We start from the raw sequence: 23736 nt of genomic DNA, 5'->3' as shown, positions 1-23736 counted from the left end.
CCTGCCAAGCCTCCTGCATGCCCATTCATTTCAATGGGCCTCTCACCCGCCAAAAATAAAATCGGGTGTTTTCACCCGCCTTTGTGACACAAATGGTTGAGAGCTATGTATTAGGCAAGGAAAACGATCTCTGATCGTGGGGTCCTACATGGTCCTGGCTCCCCTCACCTTTCCGCCCGAAACACCAGGCAAATGCACCATGGCAGTACTACAATAAGTATACTAAACAGGTGTGATTCCCTATGACCTGAAAAGTCAATAAATGTATTTCAGAAACTGCATATTGAGGACCAGAGATTGTGTGCTTATTAAACATATATCATTTTATTCTATTGTAATTTCATAAAACATGTAAATACATCACTTCTAAACATACAAATAGTGAAAAAACAGTTCATTTCCAACAATTATGTATTTTTGAAAAATGTGTTTGAGCAAAAAGCATTTTTATGTAAAACTCGCATACATATATATACTAACTCACAGTACAACCATTAGTTTTCTCAACCAAATCCAATTTAGTGAAAAAAATCTAAATCACATTTGCAGTAGTCAAGTTCCTAGAACTAAACTAATGGCTGTGTTGTGTGTTACTATATATATGTATGTGAGTGAGTTTTACATAAAAATGCTTTTTACACAAAATGTGTTTTTCAAAAAGACATAATTGTTGGAAATGAACTGTTTTTAAGCCGGCATTGCAGCTGCTGGAGGCAGATTTACACGCGCGTGACGCGTGGTTCACGGAAGTCAGCCCCAACTAGCCAAGCTGTTGTGGCTTAGCATCACGCACGCGATCCGCTAGAGGAAAGGACCTGCACAGCGTGCAGGGGAACTGGAGCGGGGAGTAGGAGGAAGGGCTTGGGTGACGGTTGTCAGTTACCTGTGGAGAAAATAAAGAAGCAGCATGGAAGATACCGCCTCTGCCTTTATTGTGTGAGTGCCACGTAATACACAACACAGGCTGCCCTGCTAAGCTCTATCCCCCGCCCCCTGCGCTGTCTTTCCATCCTGCTAACACTGACTCCAAAGATAATCTGTGTACGCTGCGTCCTGGGGCGGCACTGGCTTGTTAGAATGTCTCTTCCTGCAGTATTTTAACTCCCCACTGGTATGTAGCTGTCCCACGTTATCGTGCAAGCGGCACTGCCCCCTCATGTGCGCTTCCTGCCAGCCCGTTGCCGTTTTGACTGTAATGACTCTATGAGCAACTTCCTTCGCCGATTTGTTAACTTCAGACATTAGAAAAACGCTGCAGCTAGTATACCTCACCGTGATTGCACCACCGCGTGTACTACACTCCTCGAGGGGGTGACCCTCTTCCCTAAGCCTGTCTTTTGCTACAGGCCTGGTAACTGCATCTATCCGTCTCCAAACCCACTGAGCTGCACCTTGTCTTAGTCTTCTAGACTTGTCCCGGAAACTCCACTCTGCTGCTACCTCTCACCTCTGACTTCTCTCATTACATCAATGTCTTCCAGCCATGCAAGCATGGCACCAATGCAACCTGCAATCCATAGTAACTACTATCTGTAACTAGATCCCTACAATATCTCCCGCTCTGCGTTTGACTTTCTGCCCAAATGTACTCCTATGTAATCCCCTGTACCATATGGCGTTCCCAGTCTGTTCCCCCTAACCAAAGTTTGCCTTATGCTTACCTGTATTCATGACTATGTACACACACTGATTTGTCTCTTATGCTTGTTTGAACAGTGAAGTAGCACCCTACCATGAGGTGAGGCTTTCCAAATATACTCCCACTATCTACCATTACGCTGCGACCCACATGCTTTTTTTGCATGTCATGAACTTGTACGATGCACTTTCTATAACTAGCATCTAGATGCCTCTGGGCTTTCATGCGCTCATATAAAAGAATAAATAAATACAACTCACTTTCTAAAGCTTGGTTTACAGCTATGATATCTTCTAGTTTTATATGCAAAAAAGAAACTTTTTTTACACAACGCATAGCAACAAACTGAGAGTTTGTATGAACGGTTCTCAGATACACTGCTTTAGCAAAGTGTGTACTGTTTGGAACATCGTTTAATCTCACTGGGCATTCCCTGCAAACAGGGTGCGCCTAAATGGGACCTGTGCCGAAGGTTCCGCTCTGAACGGCCGACTATAGCGCTGCGCCGGAATTTCAGGCTCAATAGCCTGGTGAGTACCTGCACTTGGGGTTTTTTCCATTTAAAGCACTTGTTACGGCCGAGGGTTTATTTCATGACCCCGGCTCACGCAGGTTGGCGTGATCCTGTACAGATAATGGGCAGATGTGTCATTCCAAAGCAGTCTTGAGTGTCTTTCTCACTAGCTCCTTACTAGTTTTAAGATACCATTCCTGTGATGGCAAAACATAGCCAGACGTTATGGTAACCAATGACCTCTATGCACTACCCTAATGATGGTCCCAACCTAACATGGAGGCCAGGGATATCAAGTGACGCGCGATACACTGCAGCAACTCAGGAAGTACTACCAACTAGCGGGAGAATCCACCTGGACAGCCGATTGTTAAGGCAAGGGGGAAACACAGTTTCCGGTAACAAGTGAAAGGGCTTACAAGCATAAGCAATGGCAGACATTGCACAGTGGTTACTTGGAGTGCCACTAACTTCCAGAATTTGGTCAGGCAGGGCTTGGAATCTAACCTTTGGTCTTGTGGCTGGGCTTCCCATTTTGAAACATTCTACAAACTCCAGGTCACCTGTCCAGGTGGCCCTTATATAGACTGTCCAATATTTCTGATCTGAATGTACCTGTCTAGGTCAATATGTGCCACACTTAGATGAAATTGTGAACACCACCCTGCACCGCATCCGGATAGAACTGTGAATGTTAGCGTCTGCCGCACCGAGATGGAACTTGAATGTTAGCATATGCCACACTTAGAATTTAGAACATTAGCCTGCTAGGCCCAGAAGACCCTTGTGTATGGAAACAAGGCACAATCACCATACATTAAGTGATACGACAGACACGAGGTTTGATTTCCAAGTACTAGAGTTTATTGCAAAGCAAATATTCTCAGTCGTCCGACTGGGTCTAACGTCTTGCAGCGTGTGTCACCCAGACCTCGTGAGACACAAGAGAGCAAACGTTCTCAAACAGCATCATGGGTATAAAAAGACAACCATACAATCTCCTTGTGACACATCAAAGCCGCCCATAATGTATCTTCTTGAGCTAGGGTTTGGTGATTGACAATTATGACACCTTATAACACGTTTCTTACTCAATCTATAATACTCATTTTAGCAACAGTTGCAATTTGCAATAAGCTGACACAGTTCTTTGTTATGAAGAACACAAGGCACTTGTTCAGCGAGGATACTGTGTTCGTAGGAGAGACATTCCAAAGCGTGTTATTTACTGGTTTCTATTCGTGAACTAGGGGTCAGCTTCATCTAAGGAGAGCCCCAAAGGGGGACCGCTAGGAAAGTATAATTCATGCTTTAACGGCCTGTTTCTACAGCTTCAGCGGCCTGTTTCTACAGCTTCAGCGAGACCGGCCAGCACCTGGGCTGCTGATTAAATGCCTTGCTGCTCGCCTTCAAGGACTTGTGAGGGAGAGAAACAATGTATTTCTGTACAGATTGGCATTTCTGTCTGGGCCAGTCTCTAAACGTGTAAACCACGGCCTTGCTCTGTGCATGAGCTTATGGAAAAATATGTTTTGCAAAGCGTTGAACAGAAGGGAAAGGAAAGCAAATGGCAGATATTACAGCACAAAATGGACGCTCTATGGTTATGTTGACGATTCTCCATTGGCGATGTAGGGCTCATGATGCGATTGGCTATCAGCCAACATAATACACTTTCTATGCTTTGGTATGGTAGTTTGTAAACTTACAAACCCTCCTTTTGGCCTTAAGCCAAGAGCATCAGCCATACATCGCATCTTCATCTGACCACATATCTAGCTCTGAGCTATGCATGCTACTGTAATCATCATCAATATTAATTGACATGAACTCTTTCATTGTTTCTATTTCATTGTCTCTATTCATATCCAATTTGGCAGTTCTTTTTTCTAATACCATGTGTACACATTCATTTGTTATCTTGGAGCATAGGATTGGCAGGCAGTGTATTCAACAACATGTCATGAGGATTCCAAGTAATATTACTAGAATTGCAATTAGTTTCCATCCCCATGAGTGCAGTAACTCCCAAAACCATGAACTTATATTCAGCTCCCAACCGCCTGTTGGAGTATGGATGTCAGAACTCAGAATGTGCAGTTTCTTGATTGCCTCAAAAATCGTGGGGGAGGAGTCGCTTACAAATACGCAGCACGCTGACCCCACGATTTTGCAAACACCTCCACAGTCGGCCAAAATTATATCAAGAACCATTCTATTTTGAAGTGTCATTTATCTAACTGCCTTTTCTTCTAGGGTCATATTATACAATATGTCGGCCGTTCAATTTATCGTTTATGGCTTGCCCCCAGAATGGGATAAATGATTTTGCTATGTCTTCCGCAATTAATCCTGTGTCATCCTGCCGGGGCCTAGATCTATATAATTTCGCTATGTCCGACGTTCGGAAAAGTCGTACACCGGGAAAAAGGATTCCTAAGTAACATGTCCCACCCCAATTTCTAGGCAACCAGGGATACGCTTTTTCTCCACATATAAAATAAACGGGATCACCTACATATATTGGTTCTTTTTCTTTCTCAAGTATTGCAATATTCCGTGTCATGTGCCTACTGAATAGGAACCTGTCTTTCGTAAGCAAAACAGGACAGTGCGCGGGTTGTAATTAATGGTATAGGAGGGGGGCACAACGTCCTTGTTTCCTATTGGGTTCATGTGGAAAGTGATTACAGATGATTTATAGGTCACATAAAGTCTATCTACTGGTCTTACCACTGGCTTTATTACTCTTGCTCTGTTAAATATGGAACTACCTACAGGTTCCATTACCAGTCTTTCGAACTCATCTGTTTGTTCCATCTAGTTGATCCGTATCACTCTTATTCCACTTCCCATAAAATAGTGCACTTGGTGATGCGTAACATGCCGTATTAAGGGGTAATGGCTGGAGCAGACCCAGCAATTTGTTCTATTCAGGATAGAGTGAGTCATATTCATGATCAAAAGCAACGTGTTGTTGTCATACCCTCTTCTGTGTCTTTCTTCTAGTGGAGGGAGAGTATAAGAGAGTACATGGATTGAACTGTCTGTGGCAGGTGCATTGGTAGCAGGCAAAAGAGAACTTAATGGATGGACGCTCTCCAGGTACCATAATACTGGGATCAGTGTACTCAGAATGCAAAGCAGTGTTATAATCATTTGCATGAACTTCCTACAGCAAATTCTTCTAGACCTTTTTATAGTCTATATATCTATTACGTCATCAGCATTGGTGAAGGAGGAAACCGAAGTAAGTATAGGCATTGTCTGCAATTCTTCTTCTCAGCAAAGTTTGTCGTGAATAATTTCTTTAGAGCAGCCCTTATTTAATCAGCAAAGTGTCCAAAGAAATCAGCAATGTGTCCAGGCCAATTCTTGTTAGCCTGCTTTATAAAGAGAATAGCAAGCTTATTGTGGCTCTGTACAATGCTCCAAAACGTTGGAGCAAGCATCAGTTGTACCTGTACCATATGCGCCCCGCTTGATCGCACGGGGTGATCAACATAGGCCAGTCATTTCTTTCCAAAGACAGCACCGGGAAGCCGCGTTCCAGAGCTTTCACGCTGATGCAGATTGACGCAGCTTCCACGCTCCACTTCCCTAGGCCTCCGATTCCCAATTCATCCGTGTTGGGAATAGAGGCAAAACAAAACATGTAGATCAGATCACTTCCATTTTTGAGAGTGTAGGTTGTACCTCATTGCTCCAGGTACTGTGTGATCTATGGATAATGCAGATTCACTTTCAGAGGCAGGCTCAGTGTCTGCCTGTGATGCAATAAGTGGTGAAGCAGGCTTAATGTCAGCCCGCGATGATGCAGGTTCAGCTGGGCAAAGTTGGGGTACCTCTAGCCCTTTATCCTCTGTGGCCATCTTTTCAGGCTCTTTCTCAGGCTTAGACAGTATTTGTGGCAGAGAACTGGTGATGGTGTCTTTCGAGTCAAGGGCAGCTGTTTCCTTTCTTGTCATCTGGATCAGGCAGCTCTTTCAACGAGAACGGAATTCTTTTCGTGTGGGTGCATGAATCCATGCCTTTCGACCATCCACTCGGACTGCAGTCTGTGTTGACAGGAGGATCTGGTAGGGGCCCTTCCAACGAGTTGAAGATTTTCTTTCAATGTTTTTTACCAGAATCCACTCTCCTGGCTGCAGACAATGCCCCGTGCCGGTGTATCGGACAGGAAGAGCCTCCTGCACCTGCTGATGAATCAAATGTAGTTTCTGAGTTAACACGTTACAATAAGTGCTGAGCAAAGGATATTCAATTTCTCTCAAGCGCCTAGGCTGAGGGGCGCTACAAACATTCGCGGGTCTCCCCATTACGATTTCGTAAGGGGAGAGCCCAGTCCTTGCCTGCACAGACGTGCACATCCATAACAAAGCTAAGGGCAACACATCAGGCCACTTAAACTGACTCCCTGAACACATTTTGCTAATCTTATTCTTCAAGATGCCGTTTTGGCGCTCAATAAGACCGGCATTCATCGGGTGTCTGGCCAAATGGAATCGTTTATCAATCTGGAGGCCTGCACAGATTTGTAATATCACGGCGGCAACAGAATGCGGACCGTTATCTGACCATATTACACTTGGCATGCCAAATCTGGAAAAGTACTCCTTCAGCATCACTTTTGCTGTGCTCATTGCTGTGCAGTCTTTAAGCGGGTATGCTTCCACCCATTTACTGAATGCACAGACTACTACAAGGACGTACTTCAAATTCTGACATCTTTCCATCTCTATGAAATCAAAATGTACCACTTCAAATGGGGGTGCCAAAACTACCTACTGGGGTAGTTGTTCCTTTTCCAATGTTGTGTTGCAAACATGTCATACAATTCTGAACCAATCTTTCAGCATTTTTTCTAATGCGTGAATTCTGCCATACTGTGTTTAAATGCTGAATCATTTTCCTAGCACATATGTGTGTGGGACTGTGGGCCATAATGACCATCGCGGTCGCATAGGAGTTGGGCAGCATCCATTTTTTACATTCTTTGTCTTCCCAGCAACCCGCTACGTCTAATTCTGCTGGACCCTCAGCCCAAGCTTTTATTTCATCTGCATTTGCTTCTGTTTGCATCTCTTTAACTGTGGCAATCACATTTTCTATCATACAGGGTACTTCTGATTTCTCAATTAACATTTTCGTGTGTGGATCAGTGGCAGTTTGTTTCTCAATTTTGCCTGCAAATGCGTTCCCTTTTCCAACGTTACATGTTACTTTCTTATGCGCTTGGCATTTCATTATTGCTAATCGCTTAGGACGCATCAGTGCAGACAATAATCTTGATATCAAAGGACCATGTTGAATCTTCGCTCCATGTGATGTTAGAAAACCCCTCTCAGCCCAGAGTCGACCAAAATTGTGTACCACCCCAAATGCGTAATCACTGTCAGTATATATGTTTACAATCGGGTTTTCAGAAATTTCACATGCTCTGGTTAACGCTATTATTTCTGCAGCCTGTGTTGAATTGTATGGGATTCTTTTGCTCTCTACAATACTCTTTAGTGTCGTGATGGCATATGCAGCAGTTGATGTACCATCGGGTAATTTGAAACAAGAACCGTCGCAAAACAGTTCTCCATCTGGCTCTTTCTGTGGGGTATCTGTTAGATCAATTCTCCCTTTCGTTTCTTGTTCAGTAACCATTATACAATCATGGGGTGGTGATTCTCTTTCACCCGTTCTTTCATTGGGAGGGGGCATTAATTCTGCAGGATTCAAAGCGCAACATCTCAAAATTTGAATATGCAGTGCAAACAGGACAATTTCATATCTCATCAGTCTAGCTGATGTGAGGTGTTGCGTCTGCGTTCTATTTAAAAGAACGTCTACCGTGTGGGGCACCATTAAGGTTAAGGCATGACCCAAAACCATTCCCTCGGTACTGATGCCGCAGCAACAGCTCGCAAACTGCACGGCACAGTGCATACAACAGGATCCAGCGCGGAAGAAAAATAAACGCATGGTCTATTTCCCCCTCCTTGTTCCTGCGTCAAGACAGCCAAAGCACAGCCATTGTTCTCATGCACAAATAACTTAAAATCCTTTTCATAATTTGGTGTGCCCAAAACTGGAGTTGAGCATAACGCAATTTTGAGCCAATCAAATGCATCCTGACATTCCACATTCCATGGCAAAGGCAATGCAACATCCTTCTTTGTTAATGCCATCGGTTTCACGATCATGGCAAAGTTAGCGATCCACTGCCTACAATATGAAGCCATGCCTATTATAGCTCTGACTTCTTTCGGTTTCTTTGGCATAGGCATACCAGATATGCTCTCTATTCTTTCTAATGTCAGTCTCCTTCCCTCTTTCGAAAGCAGGTAGCCCAAATAGGCCACCTCCTTTCGACAATACTGGAACTTTTTCAATGAAGCTTTATGTCCATGTACTGCCAAATGTGTCAACAATTTAGCAGTACTCTTTTTGCAAATGTCTTCTGTGTCAGCAGCAATCAACAGGTCATCAATGTACTGCAATAGTACACAAACTGTTGGTAGCTCTAGCGTGTCTAGTTCTTTTAACGCTCTGCTATAAATACTTGGGCTCTCATTGTAACCTTGTGGAATTCGTGTGAATGTGAAAGAACGTCCTCCTAATGTAAAAGCAAATAAGTATCTGCTATCTGGATGTACCAGAATGCTGAAACATGCATTGTTCTGATCTATAACACTAAAATACGATGCAGATGCTGGTATCATAGTTAGAATGGTAGTGACATCTGGGACCAATGGGAATTGAGGATCAACTACTTTATTCAATCCTCGCAAATCAATTATGAAACAATATGGTATTTCATTCCCTCCTTTCTTGTAAACTGGAAGAATTGGACTATTGCAAGTACTACCAGTAATCTCTTCAATCAAGTTCCGTTTAATTAAATCAGAAACAATACACTTCAACGCTTTTTCGCCTTCCGCCGAAATTTTATACTGCGGAATACGTGGCAATGTAACTCCCTCCTTCAAAATTATTTTCACTGGCCCTATTTGCAAACAACCAACATCATTGTCATTCATTGCCCATATACAAATTGGCACACTACTTAATTCGGTTGGTAATGGTTTAGACAGAAATTGTGACACTTGTATTTTTTGTTGTGCTATTGTCAAATACACTCCATCAGGGGAACAATGAATTCATGCACTCAATTTTTTTTTACAAATTTAAACCCAATACATTTTCGCCGCTATTTTGTGTCAAAAGAAATGGGCAAGACTCAGTGAATGGACCTAGTGTTATAGGCACTGACAGTGATACTGGGCTAATTACTGGCGTACCTGCAAACCCTACTGAAACATTCTTTTGCCCTGACAGTGGTATTTCTGGACCCAAGTGATGGTCTATTGAGCACTTTTGCGCACCTGTGTCCACTAGAAAAGTATGCTCTCTATTCCCGACCTTCATTTCTACATAGGGCTTTTCTGGTCGACGGGAATAGACACTGGTTCCGACCCCTGTCTTGGGCTGTCCTAGTTGAACAATACATCATCAGATGTAAAGTCGCCAGAGTAGTATGAATTGGATTGAGTGTCAAAAACGTTTCCTTCTCCTGCACCATTCTGCTGTTGCTGAGTTTGTTTCTGATTTGGGCTGATTTGGGTTGTTATTTCCCTGGTGATTCTGATTTTGCGGCATTCTTGAGTTCCTATTTTGTCCTTGTGTTCCCGGGCGACCTCTATTCTTCCTTCTCGGGGCATTTCCATTTCTATTCTGCAAATGTGGGCACTGTGCTTGCCAATGGACCTCAGTGCATGTTGGAAAAATTCCCTCTTCCTTGTGCATTACCTTCGCCCCTGTTATTATTCGTTACCTGCTGCATTAATACTCTCGTTTTTAGATTCACTCTATCCCTCGTTTCTTTCTCTTTCTCTGTATTTACTCTATTCTCATAGTATTGTGCCATGTGTAATACCTCACTCTGTGATTTTCCTTGCCAAGCACTTTCAGATGTCATAATAAAATTTTGAATTTTCGGTAGCAACCCTCTCACATATTTGTCAACAAATAATCTCTTCCCGGATTCAGTGCTCAAATCTTGGCCACTAAAATCTGCAAATACTTCTTCAAATCTATTAAAATAGTCAGTTGCCAGTTCATCTTTACCTTGCACGCATGCCATTAATTTATCCCACACAATTATTCTTTCAGGAACTAGTATTAATTTCTGAACTATGCGCGCTGGTAATGCTAATAAAACCGGTGATGTTTTTTCGCCAGCTTTCCTGTCTGTATCCTCTTTAATCAGATGTTCCCTTGTCCCACCCAAAATATCAATATCATTCACATTTCTAATTTGTTTCCATATGTCTTGTCTATTAGGAGAATTACAGGAAATAATAGGTCAATATCACTCATTGTGAAAATGGACGATTTCAAATAGGACTCAATCTCTTTCTAAAACCCTGCTGGATTTTTTTCTCAAATATGGGATTGTTTGTTTTATATTATTCACCTCTTGTCTGGAAAAAGGGACATGCACAAACGTTGCTGTATAATGGGCTTCTATCACCTGTGCGTCAGTCGTTTCAGTGGCTGCAATCTCTACCTTTGGCACAAAGGTGGGAGGGACTTCTCTCATGGGCAATATCGAACTGGGCGTTTTTTCATTGGTTCGCTTATTAAGCACTATAGCTAAATCGAGGGAGAGGGCAGACTTTCCAGATTCAGGTGAAAACGCTCTCTTGTATATGGTCATTAATTCGGGGGCAACAATACTTCTTTTCAAAACATTAATCTTGTAAATACTCAACCATCACCTGCAATGCCTTCCTCAGCATCTCTACTGTATACTGATCAAACATATCATCCACCTCCATCGGAGAAATGTTAGCATCCGTAATCCATCTAATCGCCTCTCGCGTACATATTTTCATCTCTTCACTAACAGGTTTGGACAGCGGAAAAAATCGCCACTTGACATATGGGATAACCTGTTGTTTCCCTCTTTTCACCTCTACATGCAGTTAATCTAGCTCATTTTTAAACTCAAACAGTCTGTCTGCGTGCTCTTTTATCTCAGCCGCACTTTCCCTCATACGCGAAAAAGCATTTAGATCCCGCAACTTCTGCGGTGCTAACATACCAGTCAATTTCTTCCAGCTATCTATAAGATACTCCCCCATGCATTCCAACAATACCTGTTGTTCACCAAGCTTCCTGTAGTCATACATTGCACTCAGCGCGGATCCCTCGTAATTGCCATCAATATACATTTCTGCCCATTCTTTCAATTCTTCTCTTCTTTCCCTGCTAACCGTACTGTCAATCTGGCGCTTCCTCTTTGGGCATGCCCCTCCTCCCCAGAAATGCCTCCTTCTGCAGCTGCTAATTCCTGCTCTGTCGGTGGAGGGGGAAATGGTGTCACGTGCATAGGGGGAGATGGTGCAGTTGGAACAGGAATGCGGGGTGGCAACTGAGGTGGAGCAATGCATATTGGTGCAATTGTGTCAACATTACTTTGAGGGCGCTCTTTTCTCTGTTCGTTTAGAATTTTATTTATCAGTTTGTCTGATGCATGCAATTCTTGTTGGGGATATAATTTTTGTATGCCTAATTGGATACTCCTATCCTCTCTCCTGATATCCTCAGTCCATTTAAGCTCTTCTAGTTCTAGCGCTTTTTCTGTGTTTGATTTGTGTCTGTGTGCGTGTTTCTCCCTACTTCTTAAACGGAGATTAGCTTCCTTCCTCCAGTCTCTTATGACGTCAAATGTCGCGGGGCATGCTTTCTTGTGCAGCAGTACTGATTCTAAGTGCTCTATACGTGCCATCTCAAAAGTGCCATCTTTCGGCCACTGCAAGTCTTCTACATGCCTGGTCTGCCTATGCCAAATTTCATTAAACATTATCGCCCCTATCCCATATTTTACATACATTTCAAATGCGTGCAACCCTATGGGTGGCACAGCCTGGCCAGTTTCCAAAGATTGTCTACCGCAGTGGAAAAGTCCCACTAGACAATAAGAACATTTCCCAGGCATGTTGATCTTATTCGTACCTTACCCTGGGCATTTGATCTTGCAAGAGCAACTCTCAACCAATACCAGGGCTGTTAAGAATCGGGGCACGACTCACCTGATCAATCAATTCGTCCCTCGAGATGCAATTCGTCCGTATACAGACGCAACCAAGAATCATTGTGACTGCGTATCTGGCTTAATCTGCCTCGTTTCGGGACCCTCGCCTCGATGCTCTCTGGCCGCTGCTCGTCGATCAGGGATCGGCTGTGTACAGATCTGCAAAAGAGTCTCATCACCTTTACAGGGGTGCCCCGAACACCTTTCGATCCCGGCTCAACGGCTTCGTCCTCGATTCTTTTTCGCCACGATGGAGCAAAAGGGGGGGGGGTCCCTATTCGGGCGCCATTCTTTGCTAGGTCCTGAAGACACTCGCATATGGAAACAAGGCACAATCGCCATACATTAAGTGATACGACAGACAAGAGGTTCGATTTCCAAGTATTAGGGTTTATTGCAAAGCAAATATTCTCGGTTGTCCGACTGGGTGTAACATCTCGCAATGTGTGTCACCCAGACCTCGTGAGACGCAAGAGAGCGAACATTCTACAACAGCATCGTATATATAAAAAGACAATCGTACAATCTCCTTGTGACACATCAAAGCTGCCCATAATGTATCTTCTTGAGCTAGGGTTCGGTTATTGACAATTATGACAAATATGACACCGTATGACACCTTTTTTACTCAATCTAATACTCGTTTTAGCAACAGTTGCAATTTGCAATAAGCAGGCATAGTTCTTTGTTATGAAGAACACAAGGCACTTGTTCAGCGAGTATACTGTGTTCGTAGGAGAGACACATTTCAAAGCGTGTTATCTACTGGTTTCTATTCGTGAACTAGGGGTCAGCTTGATCTAAGGAGAGCCCCAAAAGGGGGCCGCTAGGAAAGTATAATTCATGCTTTAACGGCCTGTTTCTACAGCTTCAGCGAGACCAGCCGGCACCTGGGCTGCTGATTAAATGCCTCGCTGCTCGCCTTCAAGGACTTGTGAGGGAGAGAAACAATGCATTTCTGTACTGTTTGGCATTTCTGTCTGGGCCAGTCTCTCAACGTGTAAACCATGGCCTTGCTCTGTGCGTGAGATTATGGAAAAATACATTTTGCAAAGCGTTGAACAGAAGGGAAAGGAAAGCAAATGGCGGATATTACAGCACAAAATGGACGCTCTATGGTTATGTTGACGATTCTCTATTGGCGATGTAGGGCTCATGATGCATGATGCGATTGGCTTTCGGCCAACATTATATACTTTCTTTGGTAGGGTAGTTTCTAAACTTACAAGCCTGTGACAAATCTAGATAGGATTGTGAAGGTTAGCGCCTGCCACACTGAGATGGAACTTGAATGTTAGCATATGCCACACTCAGAATTTAGAACATTAGCTTGTGCGGCATCTAGATAGGATTGTGAAGGTTAGCGTCTGCCGCACCGAGATGGAGCTTGAATGTTAGCATATGCCACACTTAGAATTTAGAACATTGGCCTGCGCCATATCTAGATAGGATTGTGAATGTTAGCGTCTGCCACAACTGCATGGAGCTTGAGTGTTAGCATGTGCCACATCTAGATGGAACCTGAATGTTAGCATCTGCCACACTTAGACGGAATCCGAATGTTAGCATCTGCCACACCTAGATGGAACCTGAATGTTAGCATCTGCCACACTTTGTAATCCATTACAAAGCGCTATGTGTACAGTTTGGTTACTTTGCTACATTCCAATGTGGCGTTACAAGCAAGTCACAGCAACGGACTAGTGGCTACCACTGCGGAAGAGACGTTGCATACGGAGGAAGCCACGCCCACTACGGAAGGAGTCCACAGTATTAATGGATGGAAGACGCACATCACAGCACGTAGCTACTCTTCAGGAGTTTGCAAGACGCTCCGTGAGTTTCGCTTCAGGGTATTCCTATATTGAGCATTTCCTTCTGGCTTCTCCCTTTCTTTTCTAACTCAGATTTCTTTTCTTTGATCCTTAGAAAATAGCACTCGCCCTCGCACGGATTCCAGTTACAGGAACCGTTCGACGGTTCGGCCCATAGCTGTCTTGAGGTCTCCGTCCCTGAACCTGTTAATTGCTTTCCGGTCCTTCTTTGATGGGCAGAGTTTCTCCTTTCTATCTTAACGGCTCGGCTACTCCGTGCTAAGCTCAACCTCTCTGCGTACTTATCTCATTCAGAAAACTCACACAACCATCTCTCGCACAACAAGCTGCACGCACTTCACCACACCGCAACAACACATAAACCGCAACAACACAGAAGCCGCACCAACAGCACACACGGACTGACACCGACCCAATACTCGCACCGAAGCTCAGCACCCAGTGTATACCGAGTTGAAGCTGCCAACAGTACACCACTCCTCTCACTATCCTACTCCCTCTTCACCTTACTAACCCATCCCACCTTCTCGTTTACAGTTCCACCAGAGTGCCTGGAGACCAATAACGTTGGTGATGGTAAGCTATACAAGTACCTATAACATAACATATCAACTGGTTGTAGTGAGGGCCTCCCCCGCCATGGATTTCGGATGCTGGGTGCATCCCGTTGAAGCTGCAGCAGCATAGTGATAGGCTTCGCCAGCCAGTGGATTCGGCTGCACAGGCCTGGAGTGCCACCTGGGAGCCTGTCCGAAGCAGCACAGAGCTAAGAGCCAGGTGCAGGGTTTTCAGGAAGCCCGCCGGCAATGATTTCAGTGCAGCAAGTCTCCATTGCTGTGGGAACGAGTCTAGAGGAACAGACCTCTGGACACGTGTGTGCCTCAGGATCTTTTGGCAAACGCGCAGAATGGTTGGAGTAAAGGACCCATGAGATTTGGGAACGTTTGATTTTTCAGCATGGACATAACGATTGGCATCAGTTCTTCCTCCTCATCCCTGTACAACCGTTAAACTGGGAAACTCATCATCCGTCATTTCTGCCGCAATGTAAATGTCTGGAAAAAGGCACTGGACCATGGCTGGACAGGCTTATAGCGAATTCTGGAGATTTCCTGGTAGGCCTCTGCACCCTGGGCCTCTTCTGTATGGTATTTCCAAATGTTACCATAGGAAAAGGCTGGGCTTGCTAAAAGGGTGCAATTTGGGGCCACTTTGAACATTATTCCCAGGGCCTCTTATGGGTCCCAGTCCACGACTGCATTGGGCACGTGTTTGTGCCACCCACATAAGGTATTTGACCTAATATTTAGGTCCACCAGGGCACACACTTGATGTCTTGATCTCCTCTGACCTCCCCCTCTCCATCCCTCTGACCACTTCTCTCTCCTGGAGCGATCACTCCCTCCTCTCCTATCATCTCTCCCTCTCTTCCCCCAAAGCCAAGCCTACCCCAACACTGCCACCTACCTTCTCAGACATCCGGCCCATGAAGCGTGCATCAGTTGAGGCTGTTGCCGCCACTTTCTCTCCCCCCTCCACCTTTGGCTGTCTCACATCCTGACACAGCCCTGTCTCTGCTCTACTCTTCAATTTCTTATATGCTTGATGCTCTTGCCCCTTTCATGAGGATCCGTTTGAAGTACAAAGCCAAGTGCAATTCTTGGTATGACTCTGACCTAGTTACACTTAAACGTAAGTGTAGGGCAGCTGAAAGGAAATGGAGGACTTCCTGTTCATCCTCTGACAAACTGGCCTGTCGCCTGCTACAAAGGCAATTCTGACACTCTGTCCTCACCAAGAAGAGAGTCCACATTCAAGCTCGTGTCTCTGCGGCATCTAACAACTCAGCAGAACTCTTTAAAATTTGCAAGGAGCTGGCCAACCCTGCTGCAGTCTCTACCCCTCCTGTTGCCTCCCAAGCTCTTGCAATGCCCTTGCCTCTCACTTCATTTAAAAAATCCAGGACATCCCGTCCACCCACACCCCTCCCCTCCCCTCTCCATCTGTGCTTGCTGACCCTCCTTTAGTCACCCTCCCACCCTCCTTCTCGTCCTTTCCTCTTTTCTCCCCTGATGAGGTCGCTAAACAAGTCCGATCTATGAAAGCCTCGTCAAAACAGGTTCATCCCTGTTCCTCTAAAACCATCAAGGACCACATGACACCCTCGCTCGGCCCATGCTGATTTCTGCAACCACTCCTATGCCTCTGGATCCTTCCCCTCCCCTTTGAAGCCTTCCTTTGTGCATCCTCTTCTCAAGAAACCTGCAGCTGATCCTTCTTGTCCAGCTAACTATCGCCCAATTTCCATTACTCCCTTTCTTGGCAAACTCCTGGAAAAGTTGGCCATCTCTCAGCTTAACCTTCATTCCAATTCTGTTGGGTGTCTCCATGACCACCAGTCTGGCTTCAGAGCTGCCAGAAGCACGGAAACTGCTCTCCTGAACATCCGTGAAGATCTGCTCTCCAACCTTGACTCTAACATTCCCTCGGTCCTCATCCTCCTCGATCTCTCTTCTGCCTTCGACACAGTCAACCATACCATCCTGCTTAACCCTCTCCGTGAAAACCTGGGTATCACTGATCAGGCTCTGGCCTGGCTGACCTCTTTCCTCTCAGATCGACCCTCCCAGGTCCATCTTGGGTCCTTCCTTTCATCTATCTTCCTTTCTACCTGTGGTGTTCCCCAGGGGTCTAACCTCTCGCCCTGGCTTTTCAACCAATACCTGGCAACTCTCGACCACTGCATTGCCACTTTCTGCTCAAATTTCCAGTGCTGCGCTGACGACACTCAACTCATTTTCAGGCTGCCCTCTGCCACCTCCTCTCCCTCTCTCATCTCTGACTGCCTAATTGCCATTCAAGATTGGTGTGCTGCCAATGATCTTTGTCTGAATGCCAGCAAGACGAAGATCCTCCACATCGGCACACCTTCACCATCCTTTCCCCTCACTCTCTGGCCGGCCTCCCTTGGCCCTCCTCCTACCCCCACCTGCGAGGCTAAGAACCTCTGGGTCATCTTTGACTCCACCCTTTCCTCTCCGCCCACATCTCTGAGGTCTCTAAAAAAAAATCATATTTCCGACTGCACCTCCTCAGAGGTATTCTGCATTTCCTCTCCTTCCCCCAGAAGCTCATGGTATCCCAAGCTCTGGTTCTCTCTAGCTTGGACTGTTGTAACAGCCTCATTCTAAATCTACCTGCCTCTACTCTCCGCCCTCTGCAACTAATCCAGAACAGGACTGCGAGACTTGTCCTTGACCTCAAGCCCTGGGATCGTATCTCTCCAGCTCTGAAATCTCTCCATTGGCTCCCAGTGGATGCAAGGATTAAATTCAAAATCCTCTGCATTGTCCACAAAGCGTTCTGGAGCCTGGGTCCAAAATACCTTCAGCTATCCCTCCGTAAATACCTCCCCTCTCGAGCTCTTCACTCCTCTACCTCCAACTCCCTCAGGGTCAGTCATTTTTCAAATAAACGAGCTGGGGGTAGATCTCTGTCTTCGGCTGGGGCCTCCCTCTGGAACAGCCTCCCTGCCACTCAAAACTTGACGAGAACCATCTCCGGTTCCGGAAGCACCTCAAGACCTTCCTCTTTTCTTCTGCCTTCGCTCCCCCTCTCCCCTGCTGATCTGTTCTCTCTTGGCACTGTGCACATGGCACCCTCTGTACTTCGGGGCCTGGTACCTGCTCACCCTGCCACCCTCCTGCACTGCCTCCGGGCCACTCCTTGCACTGGGGTCTGTATCTGTACCCATACAGCCCCCCCTTTTTCTTCCTGCACTTATCAGACCTACCCTGTCTGCTGCCTTACACCTCGCACTTGCAAATTGCTGGCTGCACTACCACTGTTTGTTGCCTTTATTATTTATTTATTGTTATTTGTTTCTCTGCTTCACACTTTCCACTTCTCCCCCCTTCCATGCACGTTTCTCCTCCCCCATGCACTTGCGCATTCCCAATGTCACTGGGCCTAGTAAGATTGCTGTTTTGTTCTCCCCTGTTCCCCTCCCTTGCCTTGTTGCACTCTGAAACACTTGTGTACGAGCGCGATAGAAATAAAATATCAATCAATTTAATATGTTTGGTTTTGGAGGGTGAGTTATCTTTTTCTGTGCCACTGTAACTGATGAATATGACCACTTTGCCACCACAGTTTCTGGTGGTCACTCTGGACAGCCTGCAGTCAAATGGGAGTCTGGTAAAGAGGACTTCCAGGACTATGTGCTAGCCATCCATGGGCCATCTTATAGTGTGTAACGATGCAGAGGCCTACATATGCATGGTTTGGGCTTTGAAGGGAGACACATACTGAAGAGTCAACCAGATGCGATGCCATCTTGTACTGGAGCGGGGGAGGGGGAAGAAAAGCTGAATGCCTATGAGCTAATTTTGAGAAAAATAAACAACCACTCTGAGAAGAAAGTCATTGTGATACTTCAACGACATTATTTTGGGACTAGGCACGAGAACAAAGCAGAATCTGTGGTGGAATGTATATCTGCTCTAAGGAAGCTTGCCAGCAGATGCAATTTTGGTGCCACACAAAATGAGACTCGTGATCAGTTTATGCTCAAAGTGCAGGAGAATAAAATTAAAGAAGACATTTGGGGAAAAGGGGACCCCAGCCTGGAAGAATTCCTAGATATCGCAAAGGTTATGGCATGCATTGGGGAGATAGGGAAGAGGGGGTTGAAGGAACGAAGTACAACAAATGCGGTCACAACAATGCCGAAAAAGGGCGACATCTGGATAGTAAGAAATGTGCTGGTAATCCGACGAACTCTGTCAAGCCGCAGGAGAGTTCAGGGTTTGGTGAACGGAAGGGCGCAAAGAGCAGGCCTGGTCAAGGGGACAAAGTGAAGAAATCATTTCACTGTGGGAGCATGTTTTATTTCCCGAATTCGGGTACATGCTCAGACATTGATGCAGTGTGTCTTCGATGTGGAAAGAAGGGACATTAAGCTAGGTGTTGTGCACATTTTTCACATAAAGGTGTTAAAGAAATGACTGCCAAGCAGGAAGGTGATAGCGGTGATAAGATAGTATCTGTTGAGAAAGAAGGAGTACATTGGTCGAAGAGAACCTGGATATACGACCAGAAAGGAGGAAAAACCTCATGCCTCTGGGGTGGTTAACAGGGTGACTGTATGCATGTTGGTAGATTCAGTGCCAGATTACGCCATGATAGGTTATAAAATTTAGCATGACTGTTTCAAGGTCACACAACTTAAATCGCCCAATATTAAAGCAAGTGCTTATGGGCACGTTCAGATTGAGATCATTGGGTATTTTAAAGCTCTGTTACAATGCTTACATAAGACAACAGTGGGGAAAGCTTACGTGGCAAGAAAAGGAGGCAATCTGCTGGGATGGTCTGAACAATGTGAAATGGCCATAGTTATTGATTGCAAAGTCCCTGGACATATTTCCCTAGTTCAACAAAGTCACAATAAACCTGAGGAAGTGTTTAGTGATACCATTGAGTGATTGAAGGGTTTCTGTCAAAGGATTTATCTAAAAAAAAGGGATGGTCCCTGTAGCGGCTAAGAGCAGATGTGTGCCTATAGCTCTAAGGATGGGGGTGGTTGCAGAAATCAAGAGGGATTATTGAAGTTGATGAAACGTCAAGTGGATCTCTCAGGTGGAAGATGTCAGTAAGATCAATGGTAGTTTCAGACTTTGTGTAAATCTTCGTGGCCTTAATAAATGTGTGGTAGTTGACACGTTTCTATTGCCCAACATAGGGGAACTTGTGAGCATGGCAGCCGGGGCACTGTGTTCAGTTCTTTATATTTTGCCTCTTCGTACCATCAAGTAGTACTACACCCGGAGAGTATGGACTACACCACATTCATCACACATGAGGGAACATTCAGGTTCACACACATGCCATTTTGGTTAGTATCAGCAGCAGCTTTTCTTTTTCTTCGAGTGATGCATGTAGTATTAGGACAGATAAAAGGGGTATTATATTTTTAGGATGACATTCTAGTGACAGGTAAGACTGTTGAAGAGCATGATCGTCGGTTGGCTGAGGTACTCGAGGAACTGAGCAGGGTTAGGTTAACACTTCAAAAGAGTAAATGTCACTTCAGAAATGCAGAGAGTGATTATTTGGGACACATGCTAAGTGCTGCTAGGGTATCTTTGTTTGGTCCCAGGAATGTGACAAGGAATTTGAAGAGATAAAAAGGGGCTATTTTCAGAGGGTCCACTTTGAAAGCTTTTGATACAGAGTGTGACACTCATATTATGATGAATGCCAGTAATGCAGTTTTATTTCAAAATTAGAGTGGTTGTCACAGGGTTATTGCTTGTTTCCAGTGTTCTCAAGGGAGCAGAGACACAGTATTCTATCATTGACAAAGAGGCATTGTGTGTGATGTGGGCAATAACAAGTTTCAAGGCATTACTGTGGGGTAGGAAGTTCATATTGTTTATTAGTACCCGGCGAGGGATAATCAAAATGAAATAATCATTCTGATTGGCCCTTGCCGGGGCATTACCCGGCCGGGAATCTCTCGGATTCCACACCTTTGTCCCCGGCGGGGGCGTGGCAGCCCCTCAGCCAATGAGGAGGCTCCAATTTGGGATTCAGGTATATATTTTTTTTGTCCTGCCCACCCTCCCAACCCCACTTACCTTCAGCCTGCTTTGTCACCGGTGGGGGACAATGGCAGCCTCCAGCCGCATGGAGACCCGGAGCTGCTCCGAGCCTCCACATGGCTGGAGGCTTCCATCGTCCCCTGCTGGGGACCCAGGTACGTCCCCCCCCCTCCCTTCTGCCCTCCCAACCCCACCTACCTTCTTCTCTTTATTTTTTCGGGAACGGACGCGCAGGGAACAGAAGTGTTCCCAGCGCATCCGCTCCCAATGGCCTCCGTTTTCCCTTCTCCGGCAGCCATTTTCTCAGTCATTTTTATTTACTATTTTCTGTTGTCTGTCCAGGAATGCTGCAGCGTTTTGGGACAGAAAAACATGCTTTTAGTACCCCGGTCTCGCAGTGTCTTGCGGGCCGGGGTACTAATAGCAATATGCCCCTCGCAGCGGGAGCATTACCGAGTCAGGTAATGCCCCGGGGCCTTCATTAAATCTATGGGCCCCGGGGTATCTGACTCGGTAATGACTCCGCCGCTCAGGGCATATTGCTTAATTAATCATTAACCACTAGTCGGTATTTTTGGATCTAAAGGTCTGGATGGGGTGTCGCACAGAATTGTGAAGTGGGATACAGTGCTCCAACGGCACACATTTGTTGTTAAGGATATTCTGGGGAAAGAGAACATTTTGGCAGATTTTCTTTCCAGGTCACCAACTGATTCGCTGGCATTAGGGGAGGTTGGTTGAAGAAGATGGAGCAGTGTTGAGTAATGCAGTAGGAGGACCTGGTGATTTTTGCCATTTGCAATGGCGCTATACAAGAACAATTTTGGAAGGCTGCAGAGAAGGAGGATGTAGTACTGGCCAACGTGAACAGTTTTGTGTTGGAACACTGGGTGAGCTGGATAAGTGAGGATGGTTTGGGCCCCTTTCATAGGGTGAGAGATGAGTTGAGTGTGGAAGGTAATTGGATATTAAGGTCTGGGCGGATGATACCACCTTTTGGGCTGATGAAGAGACTGCTAGATTTGGGGCAAAAAGGTCACATGGGAACGACCAGGACCAAGGGGCGACTGAGAGCATACTGTTGGTGGCTGGAGTTAGAAGGTGAAGTGGAGGAGTATGTGCCGTTTTGTAAACAAGGTTTTGAAAAATTATGCTCAACCATTGAGGCCTCTGGAATTTCTGAAGTTGCTTGTGAGTTTGTGGCTATGGGCATTTTGGGTCCAATTGTAGGGAGGGCAGGAGTTAAGAAATAGGTTATAGTACTAGTTGATTTTTACTCCTAGTTAGTTTAAGTAGAGACTGTACAGGAGGCGGACTCGAGGGCAGGTGGTGATGATTTTGGATCGGATATTTCAGAGGGGAAGGATTTCCAGAAAAACTGCTCACTGAAAATGATGGCCAATTTACATCCAGGATAATGAGTTTTTTTGGGTATTGGTGTGACACAACACAAGATGGCAGTGTTTCATCCCGAAACCACAGGGGCCATGGAACTATTTAACCGTACGCTGATGCAGAGTATACACATGGCAGTCTATCAAGGGAAAGAATAGGAAGAACAAGTTCACAGAAGGGTGTATAAATACTGGTTTGCTCCACACACAATCACAGGTTTGGTACCTTTCTAGGTGTTATGGCGGAGGAAAATCGACACCACTGTATGTCTAGCGTGGTTTGGTAGAGGACGGTTTGTGGAGAGGGTAAGGAAAAATAATGACATGATGAAGAAGAGGTTTGACAGCAAAATAGGGGCTAGACTTACAAGAGTGACTGAAGGTGAGGCGGTGTTGGTGCGCAAATCAAGGTGTGTGCCCAAGGGACAGAGTAAGTTCAGAGGACCAAAGAGGGTCAAGCCAGTGTTGAGTGATGCAGTAGTTCTGGAGGATGGGAGTGTATGGAACAAAGGAAGGGTTGCTTTGAAGTAACATGAATATTGGTGTACCTTGGTTGTTGTTGAGGGGGAGATATGTTATAGTGTCAGCCTTTTCTCACTTAACTTGCTGCATATCGTGCTCTATAGACATGGATATGCGAATAGAAAATGAAAGATCAATGTGAGAAGCGCTAGGTACTATTAAGCACTAATGCAGAGTTACAGCAGCCAGGAAACCATGTGATAAAACCCTTTTTTAAGCAACCTGCGTGATATACAGGGGATAGCTACACTGCCACTGTAGTGACTTACCCAAATTCTTTCTATAGGTGTTGTTGTCATTCGTGTGGCCCTTGGTAAAATGCAGCCCAAAAGAAAAGCAACATCCTACACCAATAACAGTTGGAAAAACCTCAAAATAATTGATGTAAATATAAACTTAGATTTCTTCAGCCCCACCTGAAATTTAAAGAAAGATTAAATCAACAGGAAAGCAGAGACTCTCCTGCAAATAATACTAATAACACGTGCAGATTTTAATCACCCCAATAAGGGGATCCTTTCTATATTGCATATAAACAAATGCATTATACTTCAACTCGGACCTTTTACATTAACAACAAAGAAATCATGTAACTGCGCAGTGTATTTTTGCAGTGCAAAGTCATTTTTTTCTGCAAAAAGGACTTTGCGCTGACTTTGCACTGCAAAAATACACTTTGCACAGTTCCATGAATCGGGGTTTGTGTCGGCAGTGCAAAGTCACTTTTCAGCAGTGCAAACTCACATTGAACCGTGCAAAAAATTGCTTGAATCGGGCCCACAGCCTTTAGAACCATCACTAATCAGTCAATTCAAAACTGTTATGACTTGATGGTCGTGAAGATTATGGGGCCTCTGTCCACAAGTTCCACTCAGAAAGATACAAATAACTTCCTGAGAAATCCTTGAGGCCACAGGTTGTTTGAGTGCCGAAGAACGCCAGGAACCAGGAATACCGGTGACCCCTCGACCGCTGTAAAGCAAGCAATGGGTCAGTACAAAGGCAAACAATACACTGAATAGCGAGGTAACAAATATCAAGGGGCTTACCAAGGTTCTGGGGACAGGAAGAACAAAGATGAGAATTGAGGTGTTCCGTGTGGCTGCATAGTGTAGCAAGCGGCAGCGGGTAGGCGTA

The 23736-nt window shown here is 45.2% G+C and overlaps 1 protein-coding gene across 3 annotated transcripts in view; it reads left to right on the top strand.

The window, feature by feature from the left end:
• The first annotated feature begins 715 nt into the window (after positions 1–715).
• LOC138528629 (uncharacterized) overlaps positions 716–23736 on the top strand; it is a 306819-nt gene continuing 283798 nt past the window's right edge. For 2 of the 3 annotated variants that reach the window (XM_069640438.1, XM_069640440.1), the window contains exon 1: positions 833–936. The gene's annotated coding sequence lies outside the window, so the exon portion shown is untranslated. Of the gene's footprint in view, positions 937–23736 lie in introns of all 3 variants that reach the window. The other variant, XM_069640439.1, reaches the window with a different exon arrangement.

Source organism: Ambystoma mexicanum, chromosome 7q (genome assembly GCF_040938575.1).
Source record: "Ambystoma mexicanum isolate Mex_15411 chromosome 7q, UKY_AmexF1_1, whole genome shotgun sequence".
Classification (NCBI taxonomy): domain Eukaryota; kingdom Metazoa; phylum Chordata; class Amphibia; order Caudata; family Ambystomatidae; genus Ambystoma; species Ambystoma mexicanum.
Note: the sequence above shows the minus strand (reverse complement) of the source record. Positions and strands in the feature narration are given on the sequence as shown.